The 14516-nt window shown below is 40.3% G+C and overlaps 2 long non-coding RNA genes and 1 pseudogene across 2 annotated transcripts; 1 reads left to right on the top strand and 2 right to left on the bottom strand.

Annotated features, from left to right (window-relative positions):
• The first annotated feature begins 1069 nt into the window (after nt 1–1069).
• On the top strand, nt 1070–5957 carry LOC110987778 (uncharacterized). The gene is made up of 5 exons (XR_002599325.2): nt 1070–1149; nt 2221–2292; nt 3042–3118; nt 3383–3484; nt 5425–5957. It is a non-coding gene; the product is annotated as an uncharacterized LOC110987778 (long non-coding RNA).
• Nucleotides 5958–9820: 3863 nt separating this feature from the next.
• Nucleotides 9821–13849, bottom strand: LOC147798341 (uncharacterized). Its single transcript, XR_015426202.1, has 2 exons — nt 13759–13849; nt 9821–10563 (listed from the first exon to the last, which is right to left on the bottom strand). It is a non-coding gene; the product is annotated as an uncharacterized LOC147798341 (long non-coding RNA).
• Nucleotides 11107–13358, bottom strand: LOC147798342 (uncharacterized; annotated as a pseudogene).
• Nucleotides 13850–14516: the final 667 nt, after the last annotated feature.

Here is a 14516-nt window from a genome sequence, read left to right as displayed (position 1 = left end):
TTGAACAAATTACAAGAAGTAGTTTACGAGCATATGAAGCAAGGTATGAGACGGAGAGAACCCCCCTGCTTTGTGTTGGTCATTGTCTCGCGGGAATCTGGAGGAATTCCTTTCAGACATCTGGGGGGGGGGATGTGTTAAGTAACAATAGTCTGGAATGTGTATAGGGATTGGACATGTTGGGGGGGTACCCCTCGGTCTCATTTCTTGCTGGGTATATTTACGAGCGCGACAACCTGCACTGTACTGTAATCTTAGCAGTTTGGGACAATGCTTTATTCGTAGTTTGCCAAATGTGACAGCTAAGACACCGTGTCGTAAAGCTATAATTTGATTATTATCTTTGCGTTATTTATATTGTTGCGGATTTTATCCATTAACTTCAGAGTAAGTGTGGAGCAGTTGATCCCGACTAGATCTGAAACCGACTTTGGGTCGTGTCAGTTTCAGTTTTTCCACTGGTCAATGTCGTTCAACTAACAAACTCTGTACGGTATCACCAAGTTGGATCAAGATGTAAAAAAAAGTTCGCATCCAATTCCTTGACACTATCTGACTTCAGTAAAGTGTGAAATGTCTTTTCGTCCGTTGCAACGCCCAGTGTAAAAGAAATCGTTAGAGTTTCATTCTTTTCAATTGAATACTTTTGCTCCTGGGCGGAGGACAGCCTCTTTGGTAATCGATTGTCTTGTCCCCTTCTTGCAATTATCTGGATAGTGTTGAATGTGTGGGTTTACACGTTGCATTCATTGGATTATGACCTGACACGGAACTATTTCATCGGACAGAATCCATTACAATAGTTCCAATCCTAGAACATAATTCTTCCATGACCGTCCGAAAATTGGATTCTTGTTACAGCAAGAATGGTTTCACAAAAGGCGATAATTCGAGACATCTTGAAATAAGTAAAATGGATTAGTCGGTCGATTCTCCTCCATTCGTGGAAGAAGCGGAACAGTAATCTTATTTCATGGATGAACACGCTGGTAACGTGCTTTCAATAGGAAAACATGAGGGATATTGTAATAATGAAGGACAATAAACCACTTGACGTTCTTATTGTATCAGGCATTTGGCGGACAGCCTAGCTCCGGCAAGAAACTTCGGATGTGGTTCTGGTACTCGGCAGAAATGGAACCAAATAAGGTAAAAAAGAAGAAAAAAGGCGTTTTTGGACAAACTAATAGCTCCCCAATCTTGAAGAAATGAGCTGATCGATACGAACGATTTATCAAGCTTCCAAACACTATCACGGTGGTTCTGAGGGAAATTCGACAAAACTGTGGAAATGTAGCACTGAAAATAGAGGTGAAAAACGACGAAAATGTGTCCCAATGGAAATGAAGTGAATTTCAAAGAAGAGGTTTTGTTCCTAGAAGCAATCAACTTGTTCGTTCAAAAGAGTTATCAGTCTTTTACATTTCATCCAGGGTATTCGAAGGTAAACCAAGCAAAATTGGGGAAATTAGATACAAAGGTCAGTTTCTTTAAAAAAATCCTTTGTCGTACAATTGACACTTTCCACTTCCTTGAGTCTTTTCTGGAGGTCTTTCTTATGCAGAAGCTATTAAATATCACCACCACATGATAGATTCTTGGCAATTTATTCACACACGAGGTCTTCAAGGGAAATGGCAGTACAAATCTCTCACAGTGGTCACCACCGATATGCGTCGTCTGCTTGAATAATTTTTTGGCCGACAACCCATGGAAATAATATGGCGCATGCGCGAATACACAAACTAATGCGTGATACAGGTCTATATCACAGGTCACGGGGACGAACATACGTGCGGTGCATTGCACTAATTACAAGCCTTGGATGTATGTGCATTCACGTTTTCAAATGCATTTCGTTTGAAAAAATGTCACTTCACATGCATTCACAGAATGTGAATGCCCTTTTGTTTTTACCTCAAATGATCGTAAAGCCAAGCATTCTGTTACACCTTGTTGAAAGTGTATACAGTTTTAAACACAAATTTAATTATCTTTTCCCTTTTAGAGAATACAGTCCCTTCATAAAACGATTTCTTTTAAAGTCCATTTTTGCATTCTCTGAGGAATTATTAGTGGTTGAGGCCAAATCACATTTCATTGCACAATCTGAAAAATTCTAATAGCGGGCGTGGAACAGTAGTGACTGGTTCAAATTGGTATTATGTCTTTAAAAATATCCTCGAAACGCTTAAACTGATTGCTATTCTTGTTATGCAGAAGACTATCCCAGGCCCTGTCGGAATGAGGTGATCGGGCAACAAGTAGCTGAGTGCCGGAACAATCACCGTTGTAAGTTAGACCTATGGCCCTTGTCACCCATCGCACTCATCACAGCAATGATTACAAATTTCTCGATCTCTCCGTCAACCACATTTCTTACATATCACTCTTCTAACCTATAACTTTTTTATGGTTGTTACGATCGCTGACATCACAGACTAGTCAAGACACAGACAATTGTGCTAGAGACGTTGTGTTTACATAATTCCAATACATAAAAAGCTTCTGAACCGCCAACAATTTTCATAAGAACTGCCGCTTTAAGTGCTTATCAAAGCCAAATTGATATTGCCTTTCGATGTTACCCAAACCGAAGGGAAACATCGTTTCACGTCTGTCAGGGCAACGCACGTAACTGTTGGCCTCTCCGTTTTGAGCAGAGGTATACTCTGGTTGCCTGAAAAGAGCAGTGTTAGTGGGAAGGATTGTTGGTCGCGATATAACCACAACGCATGCATTTCCTTGTCGTTCGTGCGCTAGCGCATTGCAGTTTCAGCCTTCGTTGCTGGGACAATTGTAAAAATAAGTAAAAACATCAAGTTAAAAGATAATACTACAGTATTAAAAATACAAACATTATTAAAAAGTGATAAAGCTTTGTCCATATATGCTTAAGTGTCATCAGGGATTGTTCAGAGATAGTTTGTTCATCAAAGTTGATGTCAAAACTCGACTTTTGCACTTGAGTGACCTAACTGTTGATTGCTTTATTCCCAATAAGAGGAATCCTCCTGCGCAATTTCTTTTCATTATTTTAGGTCAAAGAAAGCGGACGGGCCAAGCCCTGCAAGGAACTTCTCCTCTAAGGACTTTAATCGCACGAAGCAACAAAGAGGTCTTTAAAATTGATACTTCACAATTATTTCCCTAAATCGTTGCCTTGTTTGTGTTAAAAGATGAGCTAACATATTCTCTGATCCAGGCGTTCACCAAACAATGGATCAACACGTAGTTGACATGTCAGTGTAACGACATGTCCGCATTTCCTAAAATTTATACATTTATCAAACTCGCGAGACATTTCGGACACTAAGGAGTATTAAATAACAGCTCTCGCTCTGAATAGAAACTGAAGTGGACTCTTCTTGTCCAATTACAGCCACAGTATGGCGTGTTTGATCAGCCGAGTGATCTTTCGTCGTATTACATCGGGGATGTTTATCAGCATCGGGTACCAGCTTGGCAAGAGCGCATCCTCAAGGTAAAATTATCAAAAGCGAGCACCTGCATGTATTTTGATGCATTGTCTTATTTTTCTGTAAATGAAAAGAGTCGTAAGGAATGCCTACAAACCCCACATCTCATGTGTATTTACGGGTGTAGACCCAGAGGGAGGGGTCGGGGATATTTCCCCCTGCTCTTCGCCCTTTTTGCCAGTGTCTAAAGGTTGGAAGACCTCCCTAAAAGCACAACCCACTGGTGGTCTTATTTTGCGTGTGCGGTTGATGATATAGCAAAGAGATAAAACGGCGGCGGCTGAATGTAGTGTCCTCCACATGGTACAAAATTATTCCCACCCTCAGCAAAAATCCTGGATCCGCCCCCAATTCAGTATACATGATTCTTATTCTGTAAGTGTAGGTGGCCTTACGGTACACAAATATTTTGTCTTGTGTCTGGTAAGTTTCTCATTATTTCAAAGTCAGGTAGATACAGAAATGGTCTGTGATAAAATGCCCTCGAGAATCCCACAACAAAATTCCTTGAGAAACATAAGGCGACAGAATGACATCCATTTCAATTTTTTAATACAAAAAAGCCTAGCACACGTTTTGACTCAAACTTGCCAAGGCAATATGTTCACTATGGATGCTACTATGCACTTTCTCCCTACCTCGTCATTGCTACACGGCTATTTTGGTCAGATTCTTTTCCAAAATGTAGCGGGGGGCGGACACCCCTAGGTATCCTCCATTATGTACACGACGTATGGTTCATAGCCTTTTAGTGCCCCCCCATTGAAGAAATGCGAGCATCCACTGGATGCTTCCCGCAGATGTCATTCCACTTAGGCCAATCATACCTAATGAGGTATCCACATCCACGAAAGGTACAACGGTGACAAACTACCACCATCCTTGGAATTTCGGGGTGGTTCTTCCACTGATAGCCAGAAACTATATAAAAGAAAAATCATATTCCGCGCGGTCATTTGCGTACAGTTCTCTTTTCAAAAGAATTGGTCTTAAATCTATCTAAAAAAATAAAACGATTCGCAATTAATTTAGTCGGGGAGGCACAAAGTAATTTTGTTTATTAAATTTGCTCTTTCCTTTTCGTATATTAAACTACCCTGGAAATTTACTGATGTGGAACTGCCCCAATTGATACGAACTCTGGGACATATGAATTAAATATCTCTGTTATATCTAATGAAGCCACTTCCTTGTCATAATGAGCACTGGTGGGAGTAATAGGTCCATGGATTGTGTCCCGTTGTTCAATTTTTGCCATATATTGCTCAGTGTAATATTGCCATTTTCAGGGTATTTCAGTGCCTTTAAATTTTTTTATATTGCTTCAAATTTGAATATTATGCGCGAAAATGTGATGTTATCCAAGACAGGAACGACAGTATTGCAGGAATTAATTTTTGGGCTGTCGTTTTTTGCTTTATTTTCTCTGGTGATTTTTTGCTGTTTTCAATTTATTACGTCAATCAGTGCAATGTTGAAGTTCGGTGCCTTGAATTACATCACATTTTGCTCATGAACTTGCAAATTCGTATTAGCGTTCAAACTAAATATATCCTTAAAAACCACAGAACAGACATTTGAAGCAAACGGGCAATACGGCCGTTTCACAATAGTGCGCCATCAAGAGTTTGCAACGCGTTGGCCGATCACAATGCACGAAATTTGTCGACCCATTGCGCTTTTGGAAAGGGTCGACAAATTTTGCGCGTTCTGATTGGCCAATGCGTTGCAAACTCTTGGTGGCGCACTATTGTGAAACGCTCGTATTTCAAGGGTTACAGTAAAATATTTCTATTGCATGGACCCTTTTAGCTTAAACCTTTTTGACAAAATTATCCGTCTTTAAAGGATCACATTTGATCCCTTACAAATGCACCATCAACGCGTACTGTATATTCACCACAATATTTTTCCTGCTCCCTTATGATTTGTTTCGATTTAACAGCTACTGACCATCGCGAAGGCTGACATGGAAATATAACCAACTGATCAACAGCGTTGACATCGGTCACGTTACCCCAGGTCACGTCAGTCAAACATGTAAATGCACGGCTTTACTTATTTCTAAGAAATGATTGTAATATTTGCATTTGACCAGTTTTTGCTAAGAAACAGAAACAAAGTGTTTGCTAAACACTATTAGAACGAGATTATATATATTGAATAAAAAATAATAATGTGAATTCCGAGCTTGCTTACAGACTGACTACACAAAGGCCCATGGTATGCTATGCTATGCTTTCAATGATATTTAAAGCTCTTAAGCTCTTTAGTTGTTAATATTTCCACAACAAAAGTCCATTCTTCAGGCTTACCACAAATGAGCTGATGATTTTCAGACATTGGTAGAATTTATCAATAGGCCTCATGTAAGTACTAATCAAATAAGCTCTTTTATCAGAGTGACTACTTTACATTATTAATTCTGTGGTGTCAATGTGGTGGCAAAAATCTTTTCTTATTATCAGACAGCAGTGTTTCCGGTCATGTAAGGCTTGATTTATTCAAACAAATCTCTCAGGTAAATGGTCATTTATCCCACACAGGTACTGATATTTAAATGAAAACGTACATTGTGTGACAACCACACGAGAGTGCCGATGCTATTCGTCGGTCCTTCATTTTACATTGTAAAATTAATTTCTTGTACAGTAAGTGGATTGTATTTTCTTATTTCAACTATAATAAATAAAAATTCTTTGTGCAAGCTGTACATTTTATATTGATTTCCAATTTTTCATTTTAAGTTTCTTTTATCTTTTGTTTTCGCCAAAGTTACCTTATTCAATATCCATACCTCTCGCAGAGAGTTGCATGATCTCTAAGAATAAGTTTAGACATTTCAAACTTTCAGGGTTCTCGTTTCCGGCAATTTCAGCGAAGTCTCATGTTCCAGCTTTCTGAATTTTGTTCAGCTTAGTAGTTCGTTTGGAGTCAGTTCTATCATTCTACTGTACTCAAACACGCCCCTCCTTCCACTATCGTCCATTGACCAAGGCTAAAGAGAAAGAAAATTGTCTGCAGAGGCCAAAGAGTCTCGGGTTTCTCGTCAAGTGGTGCGGCGACGGGCCATTTTTTTACCCTCACTTTTTTCTGGTAGTGATGCACGTATAACGCGAGACACAATTACGACTGCATGCGCACGTAACGCCGGCCGCTACCAACACTAAAATAGACTGGCCCCTGCACCTTTTACTGTTTAAAAGCATTTCCAGCTTGTACATGTACTCAGGACACAAGACCACCTCGTTTGTCTGTTTCCCAGATGTAAATATATAATACAAAAATTACGTCATTTGAAAAAAAAGTGCCGAACTAAAATCGGGAACAAGAGGGACTCCTTTTATACTGTTTATTTATTCCAAAATCTTTTCACGGGATACACAACCAGCTTAAAGGCTGTTTTACATCATGGTCCCGTGCAGTAACGAAAAAAAAACACAACAATTAAGAGGGTAAAAATAGTAACAATTCAGATTAAACAACAAAACACCTAATTGAATTCCCTTAGGAAGGAATCTGGACTCTGAAACCCCAGAAATGATACAGTCTCCTCACTGGAGCATCTCAGGGTTTTAACGCTCTGAGCAGGGTTCAAATTCCATGTTAGGCCTAGGTACTACTAAATTAAGAGGATCAGCGTTTTCTAGTGTTAAATCCATGCCTGTCAAATTACATCTCAATATTATTACAAAGTCTGTCAGGAGCTAAACCATGAACACATTTATACCTATTACAAACTTAATAAAAGTCCCTTAAAAGCTTCATAAAAATCATCAACAACACGATGCAAACATGTCTGAGTGAAGTGATTCTTCAGGAACGCAAATTGGTCAACTGCAAACACATCATGGGTGTTCAGGTCATAAAGAGGTTGAACCTGAAATTCTTTTTCAATAATTTTACCAATAATTTTATGGTCAGTAATTGCCTTTGTCCTTTTTACAAACCTTTCCCTTGTAAATAGGGGAGGCATGGGCGAATTACTCATATTATGTACATATTACTCAACCGTATCCGATCAAAAACACGTTACGCAGTAGCAGGATTCTAGTCGATTAAGCAAGCACGGACATCGTTTTATAACATATAACAAATAACAAAAAACGGAGACTTTTGGCCTAATGCTCTGAGTCGTAAAATGAACTCGATCCAGAGATGTCATAGCCTTGGTCAAGGCGTTCGTCATTCGTCGCAGCGCAGTGTAGTAAGTACCTAGTACCTTCGTACGTATATGTACTTTACATACCAGCATGCATTGCAAAATCAACGCCAAGAGCGACCTCACGCGGCCTAAGAAATATGCAAATCAGCCGAACCAGGACGAACGCCTGTGTTCCTAGCTCAATGGTGCAACCGTCCGCGGAAGCTGTATTGGGCGGTGTCTTCTGCTAATAACAAGAGCCGATGTTTTATATATGCTTTTGAATTGGTTCATTACTACATAGAACTGCATCAAGCCGGTCATAATGTGAAGGGTTAACTGAACACACACGTGGCTATGTCATGTACATATACATGACAAGTCAACAATATTTATTTTGCCAGATGATCACAGTAATCGGAGATCGAGTTCGTCTTTGCTTTGCATGTTTTGCTTTTCTGATTGTGACTGATATTTTCTTCCACCGATTTAAATTAGTGAACAAACGCTATCTGGATTCATCAGTTACAATACAGACTTGATCGGCGACCTCCAGTTTTGCATTTCCCGTAGCCTGTTTGCAAATTCACGAAAACGTCGTCACCTCACAGAAAGTATTCTAAGGCTTGCAGCTGCTCGGCACGAAAATCAACATTAATTTATCTGCAGCGGAATTCAAGCAACAAGACAACTCGTCGTACTGTAGTCGTCTCGGAAAGTCCGCCATTTTACATGGTTATAATTCACGTTGATGCATCATGCATCTGTATACTTAGCTGTGCACTCATCGCACTCCTGCATCTATCCATGTTCGCATACAAGGTAGAAATCTAGCGCAAAATTAAAGCAAAACATAATTTCTGCGGACGGTTGCACCAAAGAGCAAGAACCCACGAAGGCTTTTAGTCCTGGTTCAACTGATTTGAATTCGTTAAGCCACGTGATGTCACTCTTAATTCGCCTTGATTTTGAAACATAATGCAGGTATGTCCGTACGCAGGTACGCACTACGTCAGCGAGCGGCTGGTGCGCTCTGCGCTGCAACAAATGACGAACGACTTGACCAAGGCTAAAGTGTTGTCAATTTAAAAGAATGTACCTTTAACTTTGAATTCTGAAAAAGAGGATGAAGTGTACTTTACATCCTAACAGATAATCAAAACTTGTTTTAATAGGATGACGTTACAAGAGTGGTGTGCCCGAATTGAGGTGAAACTAAAAGAAAGTAGAGTGGCGCAATTTATCCCTAATATGGGTGAGACTTTGTTGCTTACTATGATGAAATAAATAAGATGAGATCGGAAACAGAAAGCAGACCAAGGTATCCAGGCACGCCGGGAAAAACAGGCCGAACGAAAAGGAACCCAGAAACCACGCCCAGTTTGAGATAATGACTTTTGTTTTTTTCTTAGTGGTTGATTTAACTTGCACGAAATGTGGACCCTAAAGGACATACATCCGTTGGAAAGAGTGGTAAAGGTTGTAGCTTTTATGAAAAACAAACATAAAAGGAAAGCTGAGCAGCTGTAGTTTGGGCTTTGAAATTGTGTTGGGAATATTATTGGTCCGCGGCTTCAGCTTAGCATTTTTTTAGTACAACCATTTGTCTCAATTATCTTTATTTCAATTTTCGGCTATAAAGATTTTTTTAGTCGGTGTTTTTCTGCTATAAGCAATTTTCATATTCGTGAGCAAATCTTTCATGTGGAATGAAGCCTCAATGTTACTCTAAATGTTTCAACCTTTGCTGCCTGTAGTAATTAGCGAGAAAACTACTTTTCATACAAGAAAAACAACATACAGTTGCACAAAATTCGTTTGTAAGAAAACGTTTATCTGTAGGACAATTTAAAGCCGTGCCGGGAAGTGAGGATGGATGCAATTGAAACAATCCCTCATTGTCATGTCGTGGAAATTCTTATTGGATAAATATCAGCAGACCATGCAATATAGGCTACCCATATCAACCGACCAGGTTTAGACGCAAGACGTCCACTAGGCCATGAATCGTTTTCATCGCTCTAAAATAATAGAGGAATTTGGGGGTCAGAGTTTTACTCGTAGCAAAATGAAGAACAGTCAAGGTAATGAATATCATTATAACTCCACCTTGAAGGAATGTTCAACGTGGACAAAGAATGAGTATTTCCACCTAGTTTTACCCGAATTCATGAGAAAAAATGATGTCATTTGAGCATTTCAATTTCACAAGACTAGTGTTTTATTGCAAACTGACTACTGTCGAACCCCTGAACATTGTCATCAGGCCTTGTGATATATTATTTCAGAATGTCTTCATCAATTTCAGGGTATCGTCCTTCTGTTATAAATTACCTCTTGATAATGATTACCTACTTTGAGGATGGTTTCAACGCTAGATAAATATCTCAGGATCGATGTCGATATCTTAATTCCTGAAAGTATGTCCTCATCTTGAGATAAAAAAATAGGATCTCAAAGAGTCGAATGGTCCTCATAAAACATGTTTCCCAACAACTGGGAAGAAAAATGTGGCAAGAATATGTGGCAACAACCCCCCCCCCCGTGAAAAAATGAGTTACGTTAACGTACTCTGGCGGTATGCACCGACGGAAACCCAAAGTGGTCCTTGGCTGACGTCAACGAGCAATCTAGCTAGAAAGCCAAAAGAGCAGGCTTGTTTTGGGGCAGGCTACCACCAAGCGAAGGGTGTTGCACCACTATAGTTTCAGATGACCTACAGTTGCAATGCGGCACCTGGGATACTCACACTAGTAGTGCAACCCGTCTGTATAGGTAAAACCACGACCCCTTTCCCTCTGTTTTCTGGCCTCTCGATCAATCAGATTACATGTAATGCGTCTGATTTCAAATTTATTAAATTTGGACCGGTTTTTCTACTTTGGATGATATGACAAGCGACATCTCAAAAGGCTTTGCACGGTATCGTACACAGTAGACCTAAAAATAAAACATACAATTCTCCTTTATGAATAAAACACTTGGCTTTGTTTGTGTGAATTGCACTGTACACACATAGTACGTGTATGTACAATACGTTTATAAAGGTTTGTAGGTGATGTCTGAAACAGTGGCAGACACTCGAACATGTCGCAACGCGTAAAAGCCCTGCCTGTATATCATCGCAAAATCGGCTTCATCACAAACACAATGAGAACGTATTCAACTGCACATTTTGTCTATTTTTAGCAGCATGTACTTATCCAAGGTACAGTGTAAGAAAAGTAATGTATGCATACATATTATAATTTATATTACATACATTATATTTACGTCCCTCCAACATATAAATACCCCTACTATAAATGGTACGGGCCACCTCCTCATTTTTTTGCAAATGAGGTGTTACGTAGGAAAGCCCAATCTTCTGATCGGTTGAGAGGCCAGAAAAACGGGGAAAAGGACGGGTTGCACTACTCACACTCAGGCAGGGTAGGGGTTGTTGCCATGGGTGACACAACTCAGAAACAGACACGGGCACCCTTCTCTGATTTATCATCCTTTATTCCCAACTCATCTCAATCAAAGTAATCTCTTACTGGCAAGAATATCATATAAAACAAGTGGTCTGGAATATGTGTTTGCCGAGCTTTCTGTAGCATTGTTATTATGATCCAATAATACCCCTTGGCCTAGGCCCACCTGCTCCACTTTGGGATGGGGAAGCTGGAGTGACTTTCATCACCCCCTCCCCCTTGGGTCTTCATGGTTTCTGCTATCCTCTCCTCCCCTCCTTTTCTAAATCATCAAAACCATCCTCTTAATAAACAAGGAATTCGTTTTATCATCGTAATGAATAATTCAGTTTTGGTAAAATGGAAACAATCCTCTTGAACGTGAAAGAAGTTCATTAACTGAAAGATGTTTTTCAATTTTACAACTTTGCCACTGTTAAGACTTTTCTGAATTTTGGGTTTTCAAGTAAACCAAGCACATACTGGGAAAGAACTTAAAATTCCTCTTCTGTTGGGGACTGAAAGCATGGCAAACCATGGCATAGGCAAAAAATGTGTCTTTCAGTCGTAGTCGTGCAAGATTACAATACTTGAGGTGAACCCAATATGAACAGCTTTCGAACATGCACTGAGCCCATGAGGTGAAGTAGAGTGAATCCTTAAGTTCAATAGGGCGGTACCGGTGACACACACAGCGTTCCTCGTCCTCGTGAGTTTCCTCATCAGAAGGTACATCACGAACAGATGTGATTGTTTGGCTTGGTCCAGGTTCACAGTGTTGTGATGCAGCCATGGAAGCAGATTCTGTTTACTTTGCCCTTTTGGTGGGGTTATACTCTGGTTGGTGTCTTCTTCTGTGACGTTTCCACAAACTGCTCAATCTTCTTCCTTACTGCTTCTTCAGTTATATGGCCTTTCCCAGTGTCACTGAAGAGGCATATCTCCTCTTTCTTGGTACTTTCCCTTGCTGGCCTATGATCTCTTCTCTTTTTTTTAAGAGATCACAGGAGTCTGAGTGAAGGAAGCTGCCACTGCCGTCACCTTGTGGACCAACAGGTTGGGGTTCAGACAAATCTGTCGGCTCACTTGCTGTCTTATTTAGCGCCTTGGCCGGTTCGTATATAGTTTTAGACATCGTTTATTTCATAGTTGCCAGGATATATGCCAGTTTTCTTGAACGAGTTTCGTAAGTTGTCAGGGGATAGGGCCCTTGGAGTTTGCTCGGCAAGCTAGTTCACCAATGGAATATCTGTCAATGCTTGTTGTAGATGGGCACGCATGTGTTGGTGCCAAATTGAATTGTAGATTTTCTCAAATGGCCCGAAGCATATAACATCCACTTGCTGCAGGACGTGGCTCGTGTATGCTGGTAAGACAAACGACAAGATATTGTGTTCTCTTGCCCAGTCAATCAATGGCAGGGAGAATGCCCATCATAAAGGACAAGAAGAGGCTGATCGTCTCTGCTGTCTGTGACATACTTTAAGGAATGTGATGAGAGGTAGTCCATGAAAATATCAGAGTTGGATCATGCAGCCACTGTTACAGTTCCACTGGCACCCGGAGGGCAGCCTAAAGGAGCTCTTGTTTCATCCTCCGTCCTGGAAATACGAAATATGGTGGAAGCTGCTGTCCAGTGGCATTCCTGCAACCAATGACTGTTACAGTAGAACCCTTGCCTGTAGTGACAGCAACTGTGCTCTTGGACGCACTGACGATATGAGGTGGAGAATGATTTTGCCTTAGTCCCTTTTTATCAACATTGTAGATTCTCTCAGTGGCATCTTTTAGCTTGTACATGGTCATTATTCTGTCAAGCTCAGTGAAATATGCCTTGACAACTTCCTCAGATGTAGCTTTTGCCCGTTATATGTCCAAACTTAGTGGTTTTTTCACATGAAGCTCCGGCCATCTTCCCATAAAATGTCTGAACCATCTGAGGGTTAATGGATGTCCTGCTTGGCGTTTGTGGAGACTGACTGCATACAAGGTAGCTATGTCTATAACTTCAGCCCTCCTGTACCCATAACCCATTACGGCCATCTTCTTGAGATGTTCCATAAATTTTGCCTCTTCCTCAAGGGTAAACAAGGGAGCTGGTCCCGACTTGGTAGTTTCTGGTTCAACTCGGCCTTTGACTCTATCCTTCAATGTTGTCAAGGGAACGCCACATCTTTTTGCAGCAGCCTCAACGGACCTATTTTCATCAATAACCAAATGGAATGCTTTGGTTACGGCTAACTGACATGTAGTTCCTGCAGGTGACTGACCAGGGTTGTTTCACCGAACTCATGCCCATGTTATGTGAAAAAAGAAATAATAATACATAATAAATTTACCAAGGAAAAAAAATCATAAATAGGGGCTGAGATGCATTTTAGACGAATATACATTCATGAAATTCACACGAAATCATTATATTAATTTTTGTATTTAACTAAATGAAACCTATCTGACAATCTTACTTTATGTCTTTTAAATAATGATAAAAAAATATAAGCGATACGCTTATTAGAAGCCTCCGTAATGGTGACTCGGTGACTTTTTTAAAATTCTGCATTAGACCTATCGAGAGTTTTGTTATTGCGCACCGTACAGAAACTTTTTAGTCACCATTTTGTATCTAGTAAAATAGGCCCCAATAGAACAACTATTTGAATCGTGCAAGTAATTAACCTACCAGAAGAGCTTTAACTTTCCACATGTTCGGTGACGGACACGGAGCAGCAAACAACCAGGAGATTCCAAGTTTGAGTTCGTGACTACAGAGTTGTTTACATGGCGCGCTGTGACGTAGAAGGTCAAGTGTCGAAAACGTGTACCGTCGAAAACGCGTATAAAAGCGCGTATACGCGCTACAGGGTGCATTCCACTAAATGGTTTTATTTCTACGCGCAAGCTCAATATTTTGTGATGCCACGGGATTTTTACATTAAGACAGACCATACTTGGGAGGGAACATAGAAATATTTCTGTAAATCTTGAATTTGGAGCTGATAGTTTCCAGTTCGGGGTATTTCTTTCACAAAATACCCCAAATTTTGGGCCTATTTTGGATAGAGGCGGGCGGCTAAGTTCAGAAATGAGCGCTTAGTTTCACTGCTTTTTGGGGGTATCTTCCTTGAAAGGTAAATACAAAAACTTTTTCGTGGTTAAGCCCATGAAAGTGAAACGAAAAGTGATCTTCTGGCCATAATCTTGAATTTACAGTGAAAAAACAGAGGCCAACCTCTTCAAGGGAGTCAACAGGCGGCGGTATTTCGGTCCGATTTTGCACTGTTTTCTATGGGCGTGTGTTTGGGCACTAAATTTTGATCCCAGAGATTTGTCGTAAATTCCATGCGCTGATCGGATTTTCCTCCACTCCGAGCCGCACATCAAGAATTGTATAGACCTATAGACGGAGTGAGAAGTGTTTTGTTTTCTGTGTGTGTGGGT

The sequence above is a fragment of the Acanthaster planci genome, linkage group LG08 (genome assembly GCF_054643075.1).
Source record: "Acanthaster planci isolate LZ-2023a linkage group LG08, COTS_SCS, whole genome shotgun sequence".
Classification (NCBI taxonomy): Eukaryota; Metazoa; Echinodermata; class Asteroidea; order Valvatida; family Acanthasteridae; genus Acanthaster; species Acanthaster planci.
The sequence above is the reverse complement of the archived record's forward strand: the minus strand, read 5'-3'. Positions and strand labels throughout refer to the sequence as shown.